The sequence below is a fragment of the Mesoplodon bidens genome (assembly GCF_964165515.1).
Source record: "Mesoplodon bidens genome assembly, chromosome: 2".
Classification (NCBI taxonomy): Eukaryota; Metazoa; Chordata; class Mammalia; order Artiodactyla; family Ziphiidae; genus Mesoplodon; species Mesoplodon bidens.
This window is the reverse complement of record NC_138177.1, coordinates 76,585,473-76,607,573: the sequence shown is the minus strand read 5'-3', so window position 1 is coordinate 76,607,573 and position 22,101 is coordinate 76,585,473. Positions and strand designations below refer to the sequence as shown.

At 42.5% G+C, this 22,101-nt stretch overlaps 1 protein-coding gene and 1 pseudogene across 3 annotated transcripts in view; one reads left to right on the top strand and one right to left on the bottom strand.

Annotated features, from left to right (window-relative positions):
- SELENBP1 (selenium binding protein 1) overlaps window positions 1-22,101 on the bottom strand; it is a 53,622-nt gene that overhangs the window by 10,360 nt on the left and 21,161 nt on the right. The gene's annotated exons all lie outside the window — the stretch shown is intronic.
- Window positions 20,375-21,645, top strand: LOC308612132 (asparagine synthetase [glutamine-hydrolyzing]-like; annotated as a pseudogene). Its single transcript has one exon. The product of its transcript is annotated as an asparagine synthetase [glutamine-hydrolyzing]-like (transcript).

The window sequence follows — 22,101 nt, the reverse complement described above, 5'->3', positions numbered from 1 at the left end:
GGCTGGCGGGGTGGGTGTGGCCAACGTTCCTTCTGTTCCTTTCAAGCCCTAGAGAAGTACAGTATTAGAGGTGATAGGTCATAGGTTATCGGGTTGACAGTTGGACAGCCAGGCGATTATGTAACCACTGCCTGAACTTTGGCTGGGCCTCCACAAACAGGAAGTGGGTTCTCATGGCCACGGTGGGTCCTGGAGCCTCAGCTGCACAGGGAGGGCGCAGGGCGCTTATGGTTCCCCCCCATTTCTTCCACCCTCAGCCTCTTTAAACAGGCCCTGAGATCACTGATGGGGAAATGGGGAAGTGAGGGAAGAAGGACTAAACCCAGCGAAGGGAAAGTAGAGGAGATGATGAAGTCAGAGTCTCTAAGAATAACATGATGTGTTAAAAAAAAAAAAAAAAAAGAGAGAAGGAAAGAAAAAAAAAACTTGGTGCTCTTCATCTCTAGCAAAACAAAAATGACAAGGAAGCAGTCAAAGTCCGCCCCAGAGTGGTAATGGGGAGAAAGGAAAATTAACTTGTGAAACCACCTCCTGTGCACTAGGCCTTGTCTGCAGCACCCAGTTTAACCCTTGACACCACCCAGTCTTGTAAGTAAAGCACCCTCCTTTCACTCACGAAGAAACTGAGGCTCAGAGAGGGCCAACGCTTCTGACAGAAGGCAGAGCAGGATTTCCACCCAGATCCGCCTGACTCTGGAGCTCAGTTTTTCTAATCAGTCCTTGGCGTTTTTGTGTTTTGTTTTGCTTTGTTTGGTTTCAGGAGGAGGAGGGTGGGGAGCAGAAGACCCAGAAGGACTGTGGAAAGCTGTGATGCTTTGTTTCTTGGAAACCTCAGAACAGAAAGACTTTTTCTCTGAAAGGGGGAGAGGAGTGAGGAAGCACATGTCTACAGCTTGGAGCTGTGCAGTCTTGGTAGGGGGAGTGGTGGAGACCCCCCTGTGCTCTGGGAAAGACTGGGAGCATATACATCTAAGTACCAGCCGTGGTTACCTCTGGAGAGACGCAATGGAAGGAAGGTGATAATTTTCCATTATTTCTTTATATACTTCTGGATTTTAAAAGGTAAAAAGCACGGAGAATTAATTCCCTGGTGGTCCAGTGGTTAGGACTCTGCACTTTCACTGCAGTGGCCCGAGTTCAAGCCCTGGTCAGGGAACTAAGATCCCACAAGTTGTGTGGCACAGCCAAAAAAAAAAAAAAAAAAAAAAGCATATATTACCTGTAACCAAACCCCAAATAAAGGTATTAAAACAAAACAAAACATATATATATTGGGGGGGGGAAGAAAGAAAGAAAGAAAGAAAGGAAGGAAGGAAAGAAGGAAGGAAGGAAGGGAGGAAGGAAGAGAGGAAGAAAAGAAAAGCAGGATGGACTATCAGTACAGTGCAATCAGGGCCACAGTGGGAGCCCATGCTAGGGAGAAGGACAGGCCCTGGGCCCTTCAGCCAGCAGCTGTCCCACCAACCTCTCTGCCCTCTCCTTTGAAGACACACATGTGCATGGTCCTTCATTCATTCAATCTCCACAAACATTTCTGGAGCCCTGTTTTGGTAGACAAAATGGTGAACAAGACAAAGTTTCTGCCATCAAAGAGATGACATTCTAAGGGAGACAGCCAATAATCAAGTAAATGTATAAATAAATAAGATCATTTCATATAAGTGCTAGGAAGGAAGGAAGATAATGTAAGGGTGACTGAGAGTACAACATTCGAAAGGGTTGTCTGGTATATACAGGTACAGGTTTGTGTGCAAACAAACAGCATAAACAAACTAAGAACCCAGGAACACACAAACGTACACAAAAATGCCTGTAGCGCATAAGGTAGCAGACTGCTGAGGCCTGAAGCAGAACTGGCTGGACAAGTTGAAGTTTTGGCCTGCTTAGGATTTCTGAGCCCTGGCCTGCTCATTTCTCCTTGTTTTAATAGACCAACTCCATGCTCTCAGAGGAAGAGAGTAGCGTTTACAAGTTACCAGGCGTGACTGGTGCCAGGCTGGGCACTGCACTCTAGCAAATGGCTCAGGCACGGCCCACAGCACACCTGGAGAGGCAAGTAGCTTTTTTCTTCATCTCACCTTAAGGAAACAAAGTTTTACTAATTCATCCAGCTGCCCACGGTCATCTCACAGCACCTCCCCATCTCTGAACAACGCTGAATTCAGAGTCTGTTGCTCAGAGCAACAACGAAGCTCAGAGAAGAGAAATAAAGAAAAATCAACAATGCCCTCTGCCAGGGCTTCCCACAAAGGGCATAATTTGAGAGGGCTTCCTCCCCACCTCTAATCCACTCAGAAATATCCTCCCTTCTGGCCTGCCGCTGATGCCTGAAACTTCACCACCAGCAGTTTATGTCTTTCTGTTATGTGATGGCCTCTTCTCACCTCTGAGCTGCAGGGATTACCCCTGGGGTGTTAAGCCGCTAGGATTTTAGCAGTGTGGTCAGATGCATGCCTCCCAGTGGGCAGTGCTGAGGAGTGGCTACTGGTCTAACGGCAAGAGCAAGGGAGACACTAAAGAGGGGAAAGAAATTGCTTTAAAAGCAACTGTTACCTTAACTATTTTACCCCTATCTCTTGAGAGAGAAAACAAGAATAGAAAGTGAGATAGAGAGATCTCCTCTCTCTCTCTCATTCTGGAAAATTTCAATAAATACAAAAGTAGAGTGAATAGTATAACGAACCCACAGGTACACCATAAACCCTCAATAAAAATCAGCTCATAGCCCATCTTGTTTCAACTATACCTCCCAGCCTCCCTCTACCTTGGATTTTTTTTGCAGCAAACTCTAGACATTATATTATTTCTTGAATTAATATTTCAGTATACATCCCTTTAAGATAAGAATTATTTTTAAAAAACCACAATACCATAATCACAGCTAAACAAATTAATACATCTTTACTATTATCAAATATTAAATCAGTGTTCAAATTTCCCCCATTGTCTTGTAAGTTTTCGTTTTACAGTTTACTTGCATCAAGATCTAGATGGTCCATAACTGTCCATTGACTTTCTCAATAAATCTCTTAGGGGTTTCCTGGGTGGCGCAGTGGTTGAGAATCCGCCTGCCAATGCAGGGGACACAGGTTCGAGCCTGGTCCAGGAAGATCCCACATGCTGCGGAGCAACTAAGCCCGTGCACCACAACTACTGAGCCCACGTGCCACAACTACTGAAGCCCGTGAGCCTAGAGCCTGTGCTCTGCAACAAGAGAAGCCACCGCAATGAGAAGCCTGTGCACCACAACAGAGTAGCCCCCGCTCGCCGCAACTAGAGAAAACCCCCACGCAGCAATGAAGACCCAATGAAGCCAAAAATAAATTTAAAAAATTTTTTAAATGCTTAAAAAAATAAATCTCTTAAATCCCTATAACCTAATCTCTTTAACCTCTGCCTACTGAAGACTTGATTTTCTGTTTAAATGAAGAGTCTGACTAGAACAGATATTATGTGTCTTGTAATACATCTAATCTACAAGAAGAAAAGGTGAAGTGGGTTTGAAAACCAGTTATGTAGTCTAGAAAAAGTAACGTCGGTTATAGGGACACAGGTGAAAGTTTGCCATCACACTCCCCCCTCCCCTACAGCCTTCCTCCCGTGCCAGGACTGGCTCCAGAAGAGCTGAGACAAGAGCCATAAAATGGCTTTAATGTCGTCATCTCCACCTTTACAGAGGCCCACTTGGCTTGCACCCTTTCAGTTAAGAGCCTGGGAAGAAAGAATTGCATCATTCTTGGTTAATGGCCCAAATTAAGCCATCAATCCCCCTAATCAAGCCTTCATTTTGGACACATTACAATACTGTAAATAAAATATCCAAAGGAAAATAAAAGCCCTTCCATTTGAGGCTGGAAGGACCTTTGGTCCCTGGAATCATATTTCTGAGTCACAGTTTCTCTACTAAGACTCAGGGCAGGCAGGAACAAATCCTCTCCTTCCCTTGGGAGCCCAGGGCTTCTGCTTTCTCACCTCGGCACCAAGATGCTGACTGAGAAGAAGGTAGGGGATACTTCTCCCAGTGCCCCAGAAAGACAGGAGTCCCAAGGTTTGGGGAGACGTCCTCAGTTCTACTTGGAATCAGAGGGAGGCCTGGGAAAAAGTCTCCATGCATATCCTGGATTCTCTGTCTTCCATACACCATATCTAACCTGCTGTTTCCACTAGCATCTCCCCAGGGTCACAGCCATGTGTAGAAATACTAATAATTGCTATTTGGGAAATGAATACTGTGAGAGTTCCTGTCTCAGCTTGTCAAAAGTCAACCAAAGTTTAAAAGGCAAAGTTTAAACTGAAAAACAATGATTGCTCTCAAGATCCAAAATCTCCAACAAATCAATTGGAAAAAGACAGTGCAACAGAAAAATGTGCCAAGAATATGAAAATGAAAGATAAATGGCTTTATAAACATAAAAAGAGTACCCATTCTCATTAGTAATCGAGAAATGCTTGTTAAAACAACAGTATGACATGATTTTCAAAAATAAAAAGACTGATAATATTCAGGGTTGGAAGGAGTGTGGGGAAAATGTCATGCTTGTATTTTATTGGCAAGAGTATAAAATGGTGAACATTTTAAGAAGGCAATTTAGCAATACCTAGCAACATTTTAAAGGGAAATCCATTTTAATGATCTGTTCTGTGGAAAGACAAGTATGCAATATAGACAAGCACACAAATATGTGAATAGAATGTTCATTGCAATATTGCTTGTAATAGCAAGAAGTTGGAAACAATCAGTAGGGGAAATGGTTAAATATGTTATGTAACATCAATAATATGGTACACCAAGCAGTCATAATGTACAGTTTTGTATATACTGATATGGAAGGATATCCAAGGAATATGGTCAAGGGGTAAAAAACAAAAAATAGTATAATCTCATTTAATTAAAACTATACATTAAATTAAACCATTTAATTAACTGTTTAAATTAATTTAATTTATATTAAACTAGTTTAAATTATATCTATGTATATTTATATGTTCATAAAAAAGGATTTGTAGAGATAAATCATCCTTTATTATACCAAACATACCAAATGTAACTGACAGTGGTTACCTCTGAGGACTTGGATTATAGGGAGCAATTTTTATTTTTCACATTATATATCAATTACATTTTAAAATTTTTTTAAATAAATTTGTGTATTTATTTATTTATTTTTGGCTGCTTTGGGTCTTCGTTGCTATGTGCAGGCTTTCTCTAGTTGTGGCGAGCAGGGGCCACTCTTCGTTGTGGTGCACGGGCTTCTTATTGCGGTGGCTTCTCTTGTTGTGGAGCACGGGCTCTAGGCGCGCAGGCTTCAGTAGTTGTGGCACATGGGCTCAGTAGTTGTGGCTCGTGGGCTTAGTTGCTCCACAGCATGTGGGATCTTCCCGAACCAGGGCTTGAACTCCAGTCCCCGCACTGGCAGGCGGATTCTCAACCACTGTGCCACCAAGGAAGTCCCTATTTTTATTTTTTTAATTAAAAATTTTTTTATTTGGCTGTGTCACACAGCTTGTGGGACCTTAGTTTCCCGACCAGGGATTGAACCTACACCCTTGGCAGTGAAAGTGCCAAGTCCTAACCACTGGACTGCCAGGGAATTCCCCAGTTATGGAGTTTTAAAATTTTTATAGTAAGCTTGAAATACATACATAATTTAAAAATTGAAATAATGAAAGAATACAATAACACAGCTTCTTATTAGAAGAGCAAAACTTTTAAAGGTTAAAATCCAGTATTGGTGAGACAGGAGGAAAACGGCATGCTCATTCAGGATTGGTGAGAGTACCAGTTGGTGCCTTATTAACAAAATGCAATTTGTCACTACCTATCAAAAGTTAAACAGTGTGTACCATTTTACCTAGGAATTCCACGTTTAGGATGTAGTCTAGAGACATATCTGGACAAGTAGGCAAGACACAGGAAATAATGATAATAACAACAAGAGCCATCACTTATTAAATGCTTAATAAGCCCTTGGTGCTCTTTTAAGGACTTAAAGACAAAGAAAGAGACATGAACCACATGCCTCGTATAAAAGCTTACCTGTGCCAGGTACTTCTCTAAGCTCTTTACATGCTCTGTGTGTGTGTGTTTTTTTTTTTGGGGGGGTGCTGCATTGGGTCTTCGTTGCTGTGTGCGGGCTTCTCACTGAGGTAGCTTCTCTTTGGTGCAGAACACCGGCTCTAGGTGCATGGGCTTCAGTAGTTGTGGCTCAGGGACTCAGTTGCTCCATGGCATGTGGGATCTTCCCGGACCAGGGCTTGAACCCGTGTCCCCTGCATTGGCAGGTGGATTCTTAAGCACTGTGCCACCAGGGAAGCCCTGCTCTGTGTGTTTAATTCTCACAACAACCCTGTGAAATGAGCACTCTCGTGTCCACTTGACAGATAAGGGAGTTACACATACCAAAGGGAAGTAACTTGACAAAGTCATACAGCTAGTGAGCGGCAGAGCCCAGGAAGTGAACCCAGGCAGTTGGCGTTAGACTCTGTGCCTGTGACTCCTACACTATAATAATGTAGTAAATCATATAATCTTCACAGCTCCTTGGGATAGGTTGTTTTTGTGTTCTATTGTTTGGATCTGGCCAGCACATACATCTCTTTTAAAGTTTGGTGGGAGACAGAACCCACCAACCACTTCAAGAACCAAAAGGTCAGATACTCACTGTCCCAGGTCCCCTTGCAGCTGGGAGCAAGCATGTGACTTGGTCTTGGACAGCCAGCTGTGCCTAAGGAGGACCATGACACAGAGAAATAGGGACAGTGGGGAGTGGGCTTTGGTTGATGCCGGGGGCACGCAAGTGTTTGGGTAGGTAGCATGCTACAGAAGCTCCCAGGGCCCCATGATGCTGGTGGTGCCAGGGCTGCACTTGAAATCTGAGAGGCAGAAGCAGCGTTCTGAGAATGGGGTCTCAGACAAGGAAAGGCTCTCCGGCTGCTCCTGGCTGCAGTTCAGGCACATCTGTCACTGGGGCCTTATGACTCAGGGGATCCAGTGGTGCTTGACATACTGGGGTGATCTTAGAGACTGTGGCAAGCGTGGCCCAAAGTGGTGGTGAGGCCCAGCCAACTTCAGCAAGTAACAGTTCTTCTCTAGATAAATAGCTTCTTGTGAGTTTCTGGATCTCAGTAGAAACCAAACATAAGGCCAAGCCCCTTATGAACTGAGGATTATCTGATCCACCTAGCCAGCCCAGGGTCTCACAAGCCCCGGTGCTCCTCATCTTCAAATAGACCTGGCTGGAGCCTGATAGTATCCTGAAGGCAGAAAGGAGCCACAGAATGCCCCAGTGTGCCTTCTAGCTTTCCATATCTTGCTAAATAACCTCTCCTCCCTCAGTCCACTCCAGTGGCTTCAGGAGAAGTTAGGCATGAAGACACTTAAAAAAAAAAAAAAAATTCCAGGGGACTTCCCTGGTGGTCCAGTGGTTAAGAATCTGCCTTCCGATACAGGGGACAAGGGTTCAGTCCCTGGTTGGGGAACTAAGATCCCACATGCTGTGGGGCAACTAAGCCCATGCGCCACAAGTACTGAGCCCGTGGCTCTAGAGCCCGAGTGCCACAACTAGAGAGAAGCCCACACGCCGCAATGAAGGATCCCGTGTGCCACAACCAAGATGCTGTGTGCCACAACTATGACCCGACGCAGCCAAATAAATAAATATTACAAAAAAAAATTCCAGCTTGGATTGCAGGAGACTGGCTCTGCACCACACACCATCACCAGCCAGAAATGGCTTATTATTAAGAGATTAACAGCAAGAATTCTAAATAGATAAACAAGGTACTACTGCATAGCACAAGGAACTGTATTCAATATCTTGTAATAACCTATAATGGAAAAGAATCTGAAAAAGAATATATATATATATTTATTTATTTATTTATATGTAAAACTGAATCACTTTGTTGTATACCTGAAACTAATACAACATTGTAAATTAACTATACTTCAATTTTTAAAAATGGTTAAAAAAACCCACCACAGTTTAAAAAAAAAAGATTAATAGCAAGAATTCTAGAACCAGACTGCCTGTATTTGAATTCTGGTTCCATTAGTTCCTAGCTATATGAATTTGGGCAAGTGTTTTTTTTTTTATTTTGTTTTGTTTTGTTTTGTTTTTGCGGTACGCGGGCCTCTCACTGTTGTGGCCTCTCCTGTTGCGGAGCACAGGTTCCGGACGCGCAGGCTCAGCGGCCATGGCTCACGGGCCCAGCCACTCCGCGGTATGTGGGATCTTCCCGGACCGGGGCACGAACCCGTGTCCCCTGCATCGGCAGGCGGACTCTCAACCACTGCGCCTCCAGGGAAGCCCCATAATCACACTTTTGAAAGTGTGGGCCTCAGTCATGTTATAATGCATCGTGAGTTTGTCAGCAGTGGGTAAGCATCTCAAAGAGGCACAAATCTGGTCACCCAGATTGCTCCCAAAGTGGGCAGAAGAAAAGGACTGGATTAGGGTGCAATGAGATCAGCTCCTCCTGCTAGGCTCAATGACTCCTCATCTAGACAGGGCCTCCACCTCCACTGAGAGATGTCACAGATAATGATCATGATGGGCTGAGCTTGTTTTCTTCCTCTCCCTTCCTTCTCCTCCCTGTGTCCTCCCCATCACGTCCTCCAAATACATACGCCTTCAACCAGCAATCTGATATACAATCTACAGCTACTTATTGCCTGTTACTTGCTTTCCTTCCTCTGGTAATTCTCCTACGTTTTTTTTGTTGTTGTTGTTGCGGTATGTGGGCCTCTCACTGCTGTGGCCTCTCCCGTTGCGGAGCACAGGCTCTGGACGCGCAGGCCCAGCGGCCATGGCTCACGGGCCCAGCCACTCCGCGGTATGTGGGATCTTCCCGGACCAGGGCACGAACCCGTGTCCCCTGCATTGGCAGGCGGACTCTCAACCACTGTGCCACCAGGGAAGCCCTGGGCAAGTGTTTTAATCCCTCTGAACCTCTGTTTCCTTATCTCTAAAAGAGAGATAATAAAAATACCTAACCTCATAGGTTGGTTTAAAAATTAAATAACTTAATGTATGTAAAACTCTTCGAATAGTACATGCACTAAATGTTCCTGTTATTATTGCGGTAATAAAGCCCTTCTGAGAAAAAGTTCTAGAGATCTATTGCACAACAACGTGAATATACTTAACACTATTGAACTGTACATTTAAAAATGGTTAAGACAGTAAATTTAATGTTATAGGTTTTTTACCACAATTAAAAAATGTTTTAACCCTTAGGAAAACAGAAGTTTTTAACATGGAATTTTTTTTGGATGGAGTTTTATTTATTTATTTATTCATTTATTTATTTTGGCTGAGCCACGTGGCTTGTGGGATCTTATTTCCCCAACTAGGGATGGGACCCAGACCCCCTGCAGTGGAAGTGTGGAGACTTAACCACCGACCGCCAAGGAATTCCCTGGAATTTTATAAGATATTTACTTTCAAATCTAGAGACTCAGTGGTCTTTTTCTTAAATTGTACATAATTAACAAATGCCTCTTCACCGAAAAAAAATAATAAAGCCCTTCTGAGAGATGGTCCTGGAAGTTAATGGAGAAAGAAAATCCTCCAATGGGTAAAGTTTCAAGTAGAATACATCATTGGCTCTTTTGGGGGAAGACACAGAGGATCTATACTGATTCATGTGCAAGGTCAGTGATTTGGCTGGGTGGACAAACTTAGATGGAACAAAATCAGAGGGTTGGGGAAAAGAGGTTTGGGAAGAAGTCTTGTGAATGGACCTCTTAGGAGGACCCCAGAACACAAGAATATTTGTGTCTAGTAGAGCCACTCACCACCATAAGGCCGTCCCCCTAGAGGCTACTCCTGGTGGTCAGATGGGTAAGGTGAACCTGCTTTATGGGTGTCATTCTGTTTCTCCCGGAGACATTCTATGAACCAAACAGCTGTGGTGGCAAGGACACAGGCTGTATGTGGCCTTCACAGGATGGACCGCCCCTTACCAAGTCAGACCTAGTGGGGGCTACTGCTGAAGGTCAGCTTGGCCCACAAAAGCTATCAATTCAGCCCACCTACTTGATGAAGTGTGCTTATGTTAGCTCTCTTCCAACAAGGAAGGGGCAGACATTTGTTCTCTCTAGAAGGCAATTACGCATTTTTAGCCTTGAATTTATTTTCCCTACTCCCATACATCTGCCCGCCCCCACCATCTGTGGACATTTCAGATGCCTCATACGCTATCATGGCTCCCCACACGCATGGCTTCTGACCAAGATCTCACTGTACAGTGAAAGACTGTTGACAGTGTCTAGTGTAACCAAAAGTGGGGTCCAGCTGCTCAGTGCTCAAAAGCCCGTAAAGAGGCAAGTTGGTGGAAAGGAAAGTTTGCTTTATTTTGGAAGCTGGCAAGGTGGGGGGGCGGGGGAGGGCGGATTCCCCTCCCCCTCCCCTGCCCTCCCCCTCCCCTCCCCTCCCCCTACCCCCACTGACAATCAGTGGGCAAGAGCTTTTATAGATGTAGGGATGGGCTACATGCAGAAACAGCACAGTCAGCTCTGACAGTCATCTTGAAATTGGTCATGCGGTGGTCTGACCAGTGTCATCTTGATTTAAAAAAATATATTTATTATTTATTTATTGTTGTGGCTGTGCCTGGTCTTAGTTACAGCATGTGGGATCTTCGTTGCGGCATGCATGCAGGACCTAGTTCCTGGACCACGGATCGAACCCGGGCTCCCTGCATTGGGAGAGTGGAGTCTTTACCCACTGGACCATCAGGGAAGTCCCTAGATTGTCTTAAGTACAGTTAATCTTCAGTTCCAGGGTTGGTTTGTTCCCATTTCCTTGAGGCCAATTCTTGGAACTGTGGCATCTTATGTCATGGCTACAGTCTGGTCATCATGTAGTTAACTTCTTCCACCTGGTGGGGGTTTCAGTATCTACAAGACAGCTCACAGGAAATGGCTCTGAATGTTATCTATAGCCTTTGAGAAGGAACTAAAGGTCCTTGACTTTGTTTATGACTAAACTATTATTATTTTGTCCTGTTTGACTGCTTTTCTTTGCTTCTGCATTTTCTCACTTCTCTGATTAAACTTATTCTTTGGCTAAAGATTTTCCACAGACAAGAGGCAGGCGGAGGACATGGTGGGGAAGGACCATAGCGTCCTCCTCCATTTCATTAGCTCATCTAATTTTCACAGAAACCATATTAAGCTAAGTACCATTATTATCTCCATTTTACAGATAAGGAAACTGAGTTATAGAGAAGTTTTGTAAATGGCTCAAAGTCACAGTAGGTAAGTGAGTGGTGAGGCCAATATATGAATCCAAACAGTTTGGCTCCAGAGTCCATGTTCTTTACCCTGGAAGGCCCATGGGAGTCATGAATCTTAGGTACTCCATCCCTCAGAAGCAGTTGGCTTTGTAGAGACTGAGTTATCGCAAAACCTTCTGAGAATGGAGTGCTGACCACAGAGTGGAGTGCAGTGTATGCTCTGAACCAGCAGCAAGTCTATGGCACCATTTCTCTCTCAGCCAGGATACATGGTGGCCGCAGGAAGACAGAGATAGAGGTGGGAGTGGGGCCTCTCACTACTACACCTAATAACCCATTCACAACATTTTTGTGTGTAGCCCCATGACTCTGGGCTCTGCTGGTTTAGAGGTTTGGTATCCCAAGGAGGTTTGCTTCCACAAAGAGGAGACACCAATAGGCCCATTGCACTGGAACCTGAGACAGACACGTGGCCATTTGGGGCTTTTTAAGCCATTGAGTAAACAGGCAAAGAAGGGGAATAAGATGTTAGCGGGGATGATTGATCCTGATGATTTAGAGAAAATAAGGTTACTGTTACACAGCAGGGTCAGAGAGGAGGATGTGTGCAACCCAGCGGCACCCCAGGGATATCTCATACCACCATCATGTCCAATGGTTAAAGTTAACAGAAGACTAAACCAGCAGAAGCAAGATAACAGCTAGTTATCCTCCAGGAGTGAAGGTTTAAGTCACTCCATAAGAAAAGAACCCAACCATCTTAAGTCCTGCCTGTATAACATAGTGGTTTAGAGCCTGAGCTCTGGTACCAGACTACCTGGATTTAAATCTGAGTGCTAACACATGCTGGCTGTGTACCTGTGTCTACTTTAGTTTCCACACCTGTAAAATGGAGATAATAATAGTTCATATCTCAAACGGTTATTTTGAGAATTGAGTAATACTTATAAAACACATAGAACAGGGTCTGGCATGTAGTAAACACTTTATAAATGTTAGCTATTATTAAGACAAAGGAATGAGAAGCAACAGAGGAAAGTCATAAATACCAGTGACAGCCTCGGGCTCAGTTGCGAAAATGAGAACAGTACAGGAATGTTTATACGAGTTTTACTTGTAATAGCCAAAAAGTAGTCTGAAACAATCCAGATGTTCGGCAGTATGTGATTAAATAAACTGTGGTACATCCACACCATGGTAGATTGCAGCAGTAAGAAGAAATGAACTATTGCACAGAGAAAGAAACCATCAAAATGAAAAGGTAACCTACAGAATGGGAGAAAATACTTGTAAATCATCTATCTGATAAGAGGTTAATGTCCAAAGTTTACAAAGAGCTCATACAACTTGACTGCAAAAACCCAAACAATCTGATTAATAAATGGGCAAAGAATCTGAATAGACATTTTTCCAAAGAAGACATACAGATGGCCAACAGGCACATGAAAAGGTGCTCAGCATCACTCATCATCAGGGAAATGCAAATCAAAAGCACAAAGCACTGGTGGGGCACAGCTACAAGTGGAGGCACGCACCACGGTCCCAGGCGGACAGCCCTCAGTGATGGCACGCGGCCTCCAGCTCCTGCTCCTGAGCTGTGCCTACAGCATGGCGCACCCTGCCCAGGAGGTGAAGGTGGCCTGTCTGGAGGATGTGGCCTTGCCCTGCACTGCCGGCTGAGACCCGCAGGTCCCCTACGTACTCTCCTGGGCCAAGCTTACAGATGGCTGTGTAGAGAGGATGGAGGTGTCCCAGGAAGACCTGTGGTACTCTCAGCAGAGGGGCTCTTCAGCGGCCCCCAGGGAAAGGCTGTATTCTCTGAGGATCTGAAACACTACTAGCTGCAACTCGGGGACCTGCAGGTATTCTCTGGGAGATCCGGAAAGGCAGAGAAAGTTAAGTGGGACTGTGATCTTGAAAGTGACAGGATGCTCTAAGGGACGCAAAGAAGAGACTTTTAAGAAATACAGAGCTGGGCTTCCCTGGTGGCGCAGTGGTTGAGAGTCCGCCTGCCGATGCAGGGGACACGGGTTCGTGCCCCAGTCCCGGAAGATCCCACATGCCGCAGAGCGGCTGGGCCCGTGAGCCATGGCCGCTGAGCCTGTGCATCTGGAGCCTGTGCTCCACAAAGGGAGAGGCCACAACAGTGAGAGGCCCGCGCACTGCAAAAAAAAAAAAAAAAAAGAAATACAGAGCTGACACCGTGGGGCCAAGGACACTGGCAGCAGAAGTCCTGGGAAGTACTCCTTGGCGTGAGCCTTCCCAGAGTCTGTCATTAGCCCCACCAAAGAGCCCAGGTAGGCTCCAGTGTTGGGTTGCCTCAGGCAAAACAACCAACAGGGAGGGAACCCAGCCCCACCCATCAACAGTCAAGCGGATTAAAGTTTTACCGAGCTCTGCCCACTAGAGCAACAGTCAGCTCTACCCACCACCAGTCCCTCCCATCAGGAAACTTACACAAGCCTCTTAGATAGCCTCATCCACCAGAGGGCAGACAGCAGAAGCAAGAAGAACTACAGTCCTGCAGCCTGTGGAACAAAAACCACATTCACAGAAAGATAGACAAGATGAAAACGCAGAGGGCTATGTACCAGATGAAGGAACAAGATAAAACCCCAGAAAAACAACTAAATGAAGTGGAGATAGGCAACCTTCCAGAAAAAGAATTCAGAATAATGATCGTGAAGATGATCCAGGACCTCGGAAAAAGAATGGAGGCAAAGATCGAGAAGATGCAAGAAATGTTTAACAAAGACCTAGAAGAATTAAAGAACAAATAAACAGAGATGAACAATACAATAACTGAAATGAAAACTATACTAGAAGGAATCAATAGCAGAATAACTGAGGCAGAAGAACGGATAAGTGACCTGGAAGACAGAATGGTGGAATTCACTGCTACGGAACAGAATAAAGAAAAAAGAATGAAAAGAAACGAAGACAGCCTAAGAGACATCTGGGACAACATTAAATACAACAACATTCGCATTATAGGGGTCCCAGAAGGAGAACAGAGAGAGAAAGGACCCGAGAATATTTGAAGAGATTATAGTCGAAAACTTCCCTAACATGGGAAAGGAAATAGCCACCCAAGTCCAGGAAGCACAGTGAGTCCCATACAGAATAAACCCAAGGAGAAACACGCCAAGACACATTGGCATGTAATCAAATTGGCAAAAATTAAAGACAAAGAAAAATTATTGAAAGCAGCATGGGAAAAATGAAAAATAACATACAAGGGAACTCCCATAAGGTTAACAGCTGATTTCTCAGCAGAAACTCTACAAGCCAGAAGGGAGTGGCATGATATACTTAAAGTGATGAAGGCGAAGAACCTACAGCCAAGATTACTCTACCCGGCAAGGATCTCATTTAGATTTGATGGAGAAATCAAAAGCTTTACAGACAAGCAAAAGCTAAGAGAATTCAGCACCACCAAACCAGTTCTACAACAAATGCTAAAGGAACTTCTCGAAGTGGGAAACACAAGAGAAGAAAATGCTCTAACAAAAAGACACAGGCTTGCTGAATGGATACAAAAACAAGACCCATATATATGCTGTCTACAAGAGACCCACTTCAGACTTAGGCACACATACAGACTGAAAGTGAGGGGATGGAAAAAGATATTCCATGCAAATGGAAATCAAAAGAAAGCTGGAGTAGCTATACTCATATCAGATAAAATAGACTTTAAAATAAAGACTGTTACAAGAGACAAGGAAGGACACTACATAATGATCAAGGGATCAATCCAAGAAGAAGATATAACAATTATAAATATATATGCACCCAACATAGGAGCACCTCAATACATAGGGCAACTGCTAACAACTATAAAAGAGGAAATCGACAGTAACACACTAATAGTGGGGGGCTTTAACACCTCACTTACATGAATGGACAGATCATCCAAAATGAAAATAAATAAGGAAACAGAAGCTTTAAATGACACAATAGACCAGATAGATTTAATTGATATTTATAGGATATTCCATCCAGAAACAGCAGATTACACTTTCTTCTCAAGTGTGCACGGAACATTCTCCAGGATAGATCCATCTTGGGTCACAAATCAAGCCTCAGTAAATTTAAGAAAACTGATATCATATAAAGCAGCTTTTCTGACCACAATGCTATGAGATTATAAATGAATTACAGGGAAAAAAACATAAAAAACACAAACACATGGAGGCTAAACAATACGTTACTAAACAACCAAGAGATCACTGAAGAAATCAAAAAGGAAATCAAAATATACCTAGAGAAAAATGACAATGAAAACACAACGATCCAAAACCTATGGGATGCAGCAAAAGCAGTTCTAAGAGGGAAGTTTATAGCTATACAAGCCTACCTCAAGGAACAAGAAAAATCTCAGGTAAACAATCTAACCTTACACCTAAAGGAACTAGAGAAAGAAGAACAAACAAAACCCAAAGTTAGCAGAAGGAAAGAAATCATAAAGATCAGAGCAGAAATAAATGAAATAGAAACAAAGAAAACAATAGCAAAGATCAATAAAACTAAAAGCTGGTTCTTTGAGAAGATAAACAAAATTGATAAACCATTAGCCAAACTCATCAAAAAAAGAGGGAGAGGACTCAAATCAATAAAATTAGAAATGAAAAAGAAGTTACAACAGACTCCACAGAAATACAAAGCATCCTAAGAAACTACTACAAGCAACGCTATGCCAATAAAATGGACAACCTGGAAGAAAAGGACAAACTCTTAGAAAGGTATAACCTTCCAAGACTGAACCAGGAAGAAACAGAAAATATGAACAGACCAATCACAAGTAATGAAATTGAAACTGTGATTAAAAATCTTCCAACAAACAAAAGTCCAGGACCAGATGGCTTCACAGGTGAATTCTACCAAACATTTAGAGGAGAGCTAACACCCATCCTGCTCAAACTCTTTCAAAAACTTGCAGAGTAAGGAACACTCCCAAACTCATTCTATGAGGCCACCATCACCCTGATACCAAAACCAGACAAAGATACTACAAAAAAAGAAAATTACAGACCAATATCACTGATGATATAGATGCAAAGATCCTTAATAAAATACTAGCAAACAGAATCCAACAACACATTAAAAGGATCATACACCACGATCAAGTGGGATTTATCCCAGGGATGCAAGGATTCTTCAATATACGCAAATCAATCAATGTGATACACCATATTAACAAATTGAAGAATAAAAGCCATATGATCATCTCAATAGATGCAGAAAAAGCTTTTGACAAAATTCAACACCAATTTATGATAAAAACTCTACAGAAAGTGGGCATAGAGGGAACCTACCTCAACATAATAAACGCCATATATGACAAACCCACAGCAAACATCATTCTCAATGGTGAAAAACTGAAAGCATTGCCTCTAAGATCAGGAATGAGACAAGGATGTCCACTCTCACCACTATTATTCAACATAGTTTTGGAAGTCCTCGCCACAGCAATCAGAGAAGAAAAAGAAATAAAATGAATACAAATTGGAAAAGAAGAAGTAAAACTGTCACTGTTTGCAGATGACATGATACTAAACATAGAGAATCCTAAAAATGCCACCAGAAAACCACTAGAGCTAATCAATGAATTTGGTAAAGTTGCAGGATACAAAATTAATGCACAGAAATCTCTTGCATTCCTATACACTAATGATGAAAAATCTGAAAGAGATATTATGGAAACACTCCCATTTACCATTGCAACAAAAAGAATAAAATAGGGCTTCTCTGGTGGCGCAGTGGTTGAGAGTCCGCCTGCTGATGCAGGGGACACGAGTTCATGCCCCAGTCCAGGAAGATCCCACATGCTGCGGAGTGGCTAGGCCCATGAGCCATGGCTGCTGAGCCTGCGCGTCTGGAGCCTGTGCTCTGCAATGGGAGAGGCCACAACAGTGAGAGGCCCGCATACCGTAAAAAATAAATAAATAAATAAAAAATAAAAATAAATAAAATACCTAGGAATAAACCTACCTAGGGAGACAAAAGACCTGTATGCAGAAAACTATAAGACACTGATGAAAGAAATTAAAGATGATACTAACAGATGGAGAGATATACCATGTGCCTGGATTGGAAGAATCAATATTGTGAAAATGGCTATACTACCCAAGGCAATCTGCAGATTCAGTGCAATCCCTATCAAATTACCAATGGCATTTTTTATGGAACTAGAACAAATCATCTTAAATTTTGTATGGAGACACAAAAGACCCCGAATAGCCAAAGCAGTCTTGAGGGAAAAACACGGAGCTGGAGGAATCAGACTCCCTGACTTCAGACTATACTACAAAGCTACAGTAATCAAGACAATATGGTACTGACACAAAACCAGAAACATAGATCAATGGAACAGGATAGAAAGCCCAGAGATAAACCCATGCACCTATGGTCAACTAATCTATGACAAAGGAGGCAAAGATATACAATGGAGAAAAGACAGTCCCTTCAATAAGTGGTGCTGGAAAAACTGGACAGCTACATGTAAAAGAATGAAATTAGCACACTCCCTAACACCCTACACAAACTAAACTCAGAATGGATTTGAGACCTACATGTAAGACCGGACACTATAAAACTCTTAGAGGGAAACATAGGAAGAACATTCTTTGACATAAGTCACAGCAAGATCTTTTTTGATCCACCTCCTAGAATAATGGGAATAAAAACAAAAATAAACAAATGGGACCTAATGAAACTTCAAAACTTTTGCACAGCAAAGGAAACCATAAACAAGACAAAAAGACAACCCTCAGAATGGGAGAAAATATTTGCAAATGAATCAACCGACAAAGGATTAATCTCCAAAATATATAAACAGCTCATGCAACTCAATATTAAAGAAACAAACAACCCAATCCAAAAATGGGCAGAAGAGCTAAATAGACATTTCTCCAAAGAAGACATACAGATGGCCAATAAGCACATGAAAAGCTGCTCAACATCTCTAATTATGAGAGAAATGCAAATCAAAACCACAATGAGGTCTCACCTCATACAAGTTAGAATGGGCATCATCAGAAAATCTACAAACAACAAATGCTGGAGAGGGTGTGGAGAAAAGGGAACCCTCTTGCACTGTCGGTGGGAATGTAAATTGATACAGCCACTATGGAGAACAGTATGGAGGCTCCTTAAAAAAACTAAAAATAGAATTACCATATGACCCAGGAATCCCACTACTGGGCATATACCCAGAGAAAACCATAATTCAAAAAGACACATGCACCCCAATGTTAATTGCAGCACTATTTACAATAGCCAGGTCATGGAAGCAACCTAAATGCCCATCGACAGATGAATGGATAAAGAAGATGTGGTACATATATACAATGGAATATTACTCAGCTATAAAAAGGAATGAAATTGGGTCATTTGTTGAGATGTGGATGGATCTAGAGACTGTCATACAGAGTGAAGTAAGTCAGAAAGAGAAAAACAAATATCGTATATTAACGCATATATGTGGAACCTAGAAAAATGGTACAGATGAACTGGTTTGCAGGGCAGAAATTGAGACACAGATGTAGAGAACAAACATATGGACACCAAGCAGGAAAAGCAGCAGGGTGGGGGTGGTGGTGGTGTGATTAATTGGGCAATTGGGATTGACATGTATACAGTGATGTGTATAAAATTGATGACAAAAAAAAAAAGACCCAGCGCAGTCAAAAATAAAAAGAAATAAAAAAAATAAAAAAAAGAAAACCAATTCATGATATATCTGTGTTGTGGAATACTGTGAAGTAATCACAACAAAGAAAGTAGAATATACATGCTGGCATGGAAGGAGAGTCAAGATATTTGAGTGCAAATGCAGGCTGCCATACTGTCTGTGCAATATGATTCTATTTTTCTTTTTCTTTCCTTTTTTTTTTCTTTTTAGTAAACAACTCTTTGTTTGCATGTGGACAAAAGCAGTCTAGAAAGGCACAACAAAATGCAAGTGAAGGTTACTTCTTGGGAAGAGTGAAACTGAATAGTTTTTTTTTTTTTAACATCTTTATTGGAGTATAATTGCTTTACAATGGTGTGTTAGTTTCTGCTTTATAACAAAGTGAATCAGTTATACATATACATATGTTCCCATATCTCTTCCCTCTTGCGTCTCCCTCCCTCCCACCCTCCTTATTCCACCCCTCTAGGTGGTCACAGAGCACCGAGATGATCGGCTGCTTCCCACTAGCTACCTATTTTACGTTTGGTAGCGTATATATGTCCATGCAACTCTCTCACTTTGTCCCAGCTTACCATTCCTCCTCCCCGTATCCTCAAGTCCATTCTCTAGTAGGTCTGCATCTTTATTCTCATCTTGCCCCTAGGTTTTTCATGACCATTTTTTTTTTTAGATTCCATATATATGTGTTAGCATATGCTATTTGTTTTTCTCTTCCTGACTTACTTCACTCTGTGTGACAGACTCTAGGTCCATCCACCTCACTACGAATAGTTTTTACTTTGTATATTTATGTTTGTTTATTTGTTTGGTTGGGTTTTTTTGGCCATGCCATGTGTCTTATGGGCATCTTAATTCCCCGAACAGGGATCGAACCTGTGAGCCCTGCAGTGGAAACACGGAATCCTAACCACTGGACTCCCAGGGAATTCCCTTTACTTTGTATATTTCTGTATTTTTAATTTAACTTTATTTTTTTTACAATAAACAGGTATGGTTTATATTTTCTAAGACTAATTTTGGGCCCAAGCAGGCCTGAAAGGGGAACATTTCATTAGGTTCATAGAGAGAACTGTCTCAAGGCCAGGGACCCTAAAAAGCAGAGTGACTCAGAAGAGAAGGACAGTCACAAAGATAAAGCCTAGTAATTAGATCATAAATTATCTTAGTGAGAATGAAAATAGTAAGGCATCAGAAGCAACTAATGTGGCTGCAGAGATAAGTTCTCTGAAGTAGGATTTTTGAAGGGCTTGTTCCAAACATGAAAGGAGGAGGGCTGAAGTTTTCCCCTTTGCTCTCCAAAATCTTTGCTTCCTTTTAGATGACTTTATAAAACAGCTTTATTGAGATATAATTCACATACCATAAAATTAATCCATTTAAAGTGTACAGAGCCCGCAAATCGCAGCCTGCTCACCTCACGCCCACCCGCCCGCTCACCCCGCTGGAGACCAGAATTTCTTTGATCGTACTTGAATAAGTCACTTGGAGAGAGCCCTTAGCTCCATTGCACCATGTGTGGCATTTGGGCCCTCTTTGGCAGTGACGACTGCCTTTCTGTTCAATGTCTGAGTGCTATGAAGATTGCACACAGAGGTCCAGATGCATTTCTTTTTGAGAATGTCAGTGGATACACCAACTGCTGCTTTGGATTTCACCAGTTGGCAGTGGTTGACCAGCTGTTTGGAATGCAGCCAATTCGAGTGAGGGAATAGCCTTACTTGTGGCTCTGTTACAACGGTGAAATCTACAACCACAAGAAGCTGCAACACCGTTTTGAATTTGAATACCAGACCAAAGTGGATGGTGAGATAATCTTTCATCTTTATGACAAACGAGGAATTGAGCAAACAGTTTGTATGTTGGATGGGGTATTTGCATTTATTTTACTGGATACTGTCAATAAGAAAGTGTTTTTGGGCAGAGATACCTATGGAGTCAGACCTTTGTTTAAAGCCGGGACAGAAGATGGATTTTTGGCCGTGTGTTCAGAAGCTAAAGGTCTCATTACCTTGAAGCACTCTATGACTCCTTTTTAAAAAGTGGAGCCTTTTCTCCCAGGACACTATGAAGTTTTGGATTTAAAGCCAAATGGCAAAGTAGCATCAGTGGAAATGGTTAAATATCATCTATTTAACAAACAGGAGCTCTATTTGTTTGATGTTCTCTGAGCAGATCGAACTACTGCTGCCCATGGCCTTGAACTGAGAGTCCCCTTCCTGGATCATCGATTTTCTTCCTATTACTTGTCTCTGCCACCAGATACGAGAATCCCCAAGAACGGGATAGAAAAACATCTCCTGAGAGAGACGTTTGAGGACTCCAATCTGATACCTAAAGAGATTCTCTGGAGACCAAAAGAAGCCTTCAGTAATGGAATAACCTCAGTTAAGAATTCCTGGTTTAGGATTTTACAGGAATACATTGACCATCAGGTTGATGATGCAGCGATGGCAAGCGCAGCCCAGAATTTCCCGTCAGTACTCCCAAAACGAAAGAAGGCTATTACTATCGTCAGATCTTTGAACGCCGCTACCCGGGCTGCGCCGACTGGCTGCCTCATTACTGGATGCCCAGGTGCACTAGCGCCACTGACCCTTCCGCCCACACTCTGACCCATTACAAGGCCGCTGCCAAAGCTTAGGTACTCCCTGAGCCGTGGAGTGAAAGTAAATATTTCTTCTCATTATGAAGGGTAGGGGGCTTGGGGGCAGGATGAGTCAACTGCCCAGGCTTGCTTGGGTGTGAAAAAATAAAAGTCTTAAATCTGAAATAAATAAATAAATAAAGTGTACAGTTCAGTGGTTTTTAGTATATTCACAGGCGATGTAATCATCAACACAATTTAATTTTAGAATATTTTCATAATCTCAAAAAGAAAATAATATCCATTAGCAGCCACTTTCCATTCTCCACCCCCAGCCCTAGGCAACCACTCATCTATAGATTTGTTTTTTCTGGACATTTTATATATGGAACCATATAATATGTGGCCTTCTGTGTCTGGCTTATTTCACTTTGCATGATGATTTCAAGGTCCACCCACGTTGTAGTATGCATTAGTACTTCATTATATTTCATGGCCAAATAATATTCCATTGTTTGGCTATACCACATTTTGTTTATCCATTCATCAGTTGATTGACATATGGGTTGTTTCCACTTTT